General features: G+C 42.8%; 1 pseudogene; it reads left to right on the top strand.

Moving 5' to 3' along the window:
- The first annotated feature begins 3,056 nt into the window (after positions 1–3,056).
- Positions 3,057–3,477, top strand: LOC102964505 (annotated as a pseudogene).
- Positions 3,478–5,286: the final 1,809 nt, after the last annotated feature.

The raw sequence follows: 5,286 nt of genomic DNA, 5'->3' as shown, positions 1-5,286 counted from the left end.
CAGGGGTTGGTAAACTATGGTCAAGCATCAAAGCCAGCCCACTCTTTGTTTGTAAATAGTCTCCTTGGAATACAGCCATGCCCGTTTGTTTAAATGTTGTCTATGACCAATGTCCTGATAAAGAAGCAGAACTGAGTAGTTGTGACAGAGGCCACATGGCCCACAAACCCTAAAATATTTCCTTCCTGGCCCTTTACAGAAATGGTGCTGACCCCAGCTTAGAGCAACTACAGTTTATGTCTTGCTCCCACTGCCCATCGCTGGAGGCAGCCATGGATCCTGCAACCCTCCTTCTCTGCCTTGGTTATAGTGGCATGTCCTATCTGGAGCTTTGCCAATTATGCTGGCAAAGGGAGAACAGACATGGCTTCTGCTCTGAAATAACAGGAGTTATCCACTCACAGTTCACTGGCCAAAGCCTAACATCCATGGAAAGGGAAGAATAATCCTCATTTTCCCCTTCCCATTCCCTCCACCCCAGGAGGGGAAGCAAATAATCATGAACAAGCTAATCCTCTCATCTAAGCCTTTCCCCTAGTAACAGATGTGAAGTTTGCTTTCCTCCCATGTGGGGAACACACACCCCTTGCCCAAGGGAGATGGCCCACCCCCTCAAGGCATCACTGGGAGGCCATCTCCTGGGGCTGTCTCTGTGGGCAGGAGCAGCCTCTCTTACCCCACATACAGCTGTGGAACAGGGATGGACCCATTGCACACTCCAGCTGCCCTACTGGGTGCACACCAATCCTGCTCCTCAAGAGGGCCCCTAGGGCCTTGCTTTCTGCAGCCCTTTGTTTCAGGTCCTTTCTGTTCTGCTGTTCTTGTCCATCTCTAAAAAAGGCAACAGAGAATATACTCTACTTGGGGGAAGTGTTTAGTTTTCTCAGCCTGCTTCCTGGCCAGAGGAGGCTTAAGGGTTAAGTTGCAAACAGCCTTGGCCTCTATTTGTTCTGGTTCAGTGATTCTTTTGGTAGCAGAACTCTCTGGAAGATCTATTTATTTCTTATCTATTTGATTCCAGGCAGATCCAGGTAGCAATAGCCACACCCACAGTCCATTTTCCTGGCTTAAATGTGGGTACCCTGATCCCAAGAGACTCCTATGGGAGAGTTGTACCCCTAGCCTTTCATCCTTGAACCATATGGGGAGACTGAAGCACAGAGATGAAAAGTAAGTTTTCTCTGGCCTCATTCCTGAATTTGAACCCCGCTCTCTAGGTCTCCATAAACTGTCCACACTACCTATATTTACCACCTAAAATCTCAAGGCTTATCATTTTGTTCTATTTTAAATAATTCCAATGTCTTACTAAGCCATTTTCACAGGCTCAAGGAAGCTGAGTGAGATGCCCCCTTTTAACCCAAAGCTTTTTTTCATAGCAATTCCCCTTCACTTTCCTCTGAAGGCTCAGAAGTCCTCCTCAAACTTTAATGACATTAATGTCACCTGGGGGTGAGAGTGTGCTTGTTAAAAACACAAGTTCCCAAGCCCCATTCTCTCAGGATCTGATTTTGTGGGAGTGGAGTAGAGCTGGGAACCTGCATTTCAAGGAGGAAGTCCCTCCCCCACTCAATCCCTTGTCTCCCCCAGGGGATCCTGATGCAGATGGTAGGCTTGCCAAGCTTCCAGAAACATTGCCCTATTAGTTCTCTAATTCCCACCTGGTAGGGGATGAATAACATTCTGTGAGAAAGTAACAACTTCTTCTGAAGTTGCTTGAGAGCATGTGAGAAGCACTTCATTAATTTTCATCCCAGTCCTTGGAGGTGGCATCATGATGGTTATAATTATCCCTCGATTACTGGGAGGGCTGAAGTGTTCTTAGAGAACGAACTTAGACACAGAAGCCAAATGACTGCCAAACTCACACAGCAGGCCAGCGAGGGGGTGAGGTTCTAAAGGAGCAGACCAAGGACAGAGGAGCAGGGCTCCACAGGGCTATAACTCAGCCACTAAGTGTGAGAGACAAAGGAAAGGTCACACAGTGCTGCACCGAGTTTTATAAAATATTGGGTTAGTTGCTAATATTTTCGATTTAGGTACCTGCATACAGAGGTTCAAAATTAAAGAGATGCCTGGGTGGCTCAGTTTGTTAAGCATCTGACTCTTGATTTCAGCTCAGGTCATGATCTCGCAGTTCCTGAGATGGAGCCCCACATTGGTCTCTGCACTGACAGTGTGGAGCCTAATTGGGATTCTCAATCTCTCTGTCCCTTCCTCCCCCCACCTCCCCCACCTCAAAAAAAAAAAAAAAAAAAAGAGTTCAAAATTGGCATCTCAGGAAGACCCAACCGCTCTGGGAATGCACAGAGCTAACTGCAACCGTTTGCTCTGCAGGGTATGTAGTCTTCTGCTGCCAAAGGGCCACTTCACTCATCAGCTTTTCGTGTGCTGGTCCTATAGGCAGTTGGATGGCTGCCCCGAACAGGTCAGTCACAGTTCCTGTCACAGGTCAGCCTCTGGGAGGAGGACTAGCAATCCTCCTTCCCATTTCAGTGGTCACAGACCTGACTTGCAAAGTCTGAGGAAATGTGAGCCATAAGAAAGCAGATGCCTCTCAGGAACAGGGAAAGTGCTAGTCACTTTCAAGGAGCCTGGTTTCATGCAACCTCATCACACCTGCAGCCAAGGAGGCAATGGTTCCAACATCATTCTGTCACAACCTTGGACTTTCCTAAAACCTGCCCCAACAACATCAGCCATCCTGAGGCCAAGGAAACACAGAAGAATGCATGGAAGCAAAATGAGTCTGCCTAGAGGAAAGTCTTGCTTATGTTTTTCTGGTGGCAAGAACATTTGAACAAAGACTTAAGAGAAAATTGACAGCGTTAGAATGAGTTTATCACTAACAAAGCTACCACAGGCTTTTTGGTGGTATTTGAAAATTAAGTTAACATTAATTTAACATTAAAACAAGGGATTTAATGGAGGCTGAGGAATAAATTAAGCCTTTGAATGAGGTATCCATTTTAATATGCAAAACAATGTAAAATAATTCCATTTAAGCAATTAGTTAAAAAACATTTTGCTTTTTCTGTCCCTTTCTGGTGTTCAAGATGTCAAAGCGAGGACATGGTGTGTGGTCCAGTGGGAAATTCCAAATTTCTCTGGGTCTTCTGGCAGGAGGCAATATCAACTATGCTGATAACACAGGAGACAAAAATCTGTGTGTCGTCTCTGTGAAGGGGGATCAAGGCGACTGAACAGACTTCCTGCTGCTGCTGTGGGGGACATGGTGATGGCCACAGTGAACAAAGGCAAACCAGAGTTGAGAAAGAAGTTACATCCAGCAGTGGTAATTCAACAACGAGATTCATACCGAAGAAAAGAAGGCATGTTTCTCTATTTGAGGATATCACAGGGATCATAGTAAACAACAAAGTTGAAATGAAAGCTTCTGCTATCACAGGACCAGCTACAAAGAAGTGTGCAGACTTGTGGGTCAGGATTGCATCCAGTGCTGGCAGCATTGCATGATTCTTTGGTGTATTTGCTTTAAAAAAAAAATTAAAAATTATTTGCTCCCCCCAAAATAATAAAAATAAAAATAAAAAAGCATTTTATCATAATCATACATTCACAAAAAAGTTATGAAGGAAGATCTAGGGACCACTATAGCAAGCACTCTCAATATGAGGAAACTAAAGAAGTAGTGGTCTTTAATTCAAAGTACACTAATAGGATGTATAGATAACTATCAGATTACTGAGCAATCTGATCTGTGACATCTATACCCCAGACAGCCTCTAGGAGTTACAAGAAAACAAAACCACACCCTACAAACCAGCTTAAGTCACAACCACCTCCCTCTTGTTGGCTGTAATTAACCATTCTTATACATTCATGTCATTTCTTAAGAAACCAGCCAGAATCCCAGAATGTCTACTATCCTGTCACAGCCTTCCTACTCATAACGGATTTTTATCATCGATAGTATTAGCCCCAGAAGATAATCCAGAAACTCATTTTCAAAATGGTTTTTAAAAATTTCACTAACTGAAAGAATATATTCAAGTATATTGAATTTATAGACACAGGACATACAATTACAGATTTCATTTGATAAACTACAGTCCCTGCTTTACCTGTTGGGGTGAGCACTGGGTGTTGTATGGAAACCAATTTGACAATAAATTTCATATTTAAAAAATAAAAATAAAATAAAACATAAACAATTTGAACCAGGACATTTCTCCTTATCCATGCATCCATCCATCATCCATGCATCTCAGTATTTATTTATTAAGCACCTCCTACCTGGATCACTATGAGTGCAACTGGAGATGCAAAGATGAATCCAACAGGCTTCTATGGAAGTTGGAAGTGCCATGAACATAAGAAACTGATGGCAAAATTACTAAGTACTGTCTCAGGACTCTTTGGTTATATGTGACATAACCTCCTTCAACTCAATCAAAAAAGGGAATTTATTGGCTCTTATAACTGAATAGCTTGGGATGGGTTTAAGGATAGATGGATCCAGGAGATTAAACATTATTGTCAGAAATCAGTCTGTATCTCTCTACTCTCCTTTCCTATGTTGGCTTTATTCTCAGATAGACTGTCTCTACATGATAGATTCCTATAGGTCAAGTTTACATTAGTCTTACTACAATCTCAAAAAAAAAGTTTCTCTTATGCTTCTAGCAAATATCTCAGAATTTGCTTGTTCTAACTGGATCAACTTGAATTATGAAGCCATCCCTAATCTAATAGCCATTCAGGGAGATGGAATATTTCATTGCCCAGGACTGGTCCATGACTCACTCCAAGAGCCTGGGGAAAGAAGATCATGGCTCCATCCAAAAATCATGGACTGAACTCAGAGGATGGGTAATGCCCTCAGAGAAAAGCAAGGTGCTATTATCACAGTGAGGAGAAAATAGGCAAAAAACAGTTGCTTCCTACATATGTTCTAACAGAAATACAAGTCAGCATCCAAAGGGGGAGAGAATAGAAGTGTTGTAACAAGAATGCTGCTGAAGCTGAAGAGGAATCTGTGAGCCTCCTTGGTTTGAGTTTAGTTTCTTTGGATCCTCTGTTTTCCCATAAGCCATTATATGTTCATCAAGAGTCATCTCTTTCAGTACCTACCACCATGCACCTCAGAATCTAGTTGCTTTATATCAACCTAAATATAACGCATTAGTAGTCATTCAATAAATGTTTATTGAGGATGGAGTTAAGGTGGCACAGAAGTAGGGGAACCAGGATTTCCTCATCCCTCAAACACAGCTGTATTGAGGGGATATCATTTGGAACTCCCAGGAAATCAATCTGTGTAGT

The sequence above is a fragment of the Panthera tigris genome, chromosome E2 (genome assembly GCF_018350195.1).
Source record: "Panthera tigris isolate Pti1 chromosome E2, P.tigris_Pti1_mat1.1, whole genome shotgun sequence".
In the NCBI taxonomy this organism is placed as follows: domain Eukaryota; kingdom Metazoa; phylum Chordata; class Mammalia; order Carnivora; family Felidae; genus Panthera; species Panthera tigris.
Note: the sequence above shows the minus strand (reverse complement) of the source record. Positions and strands in the feature narration are given on the sequence as shown.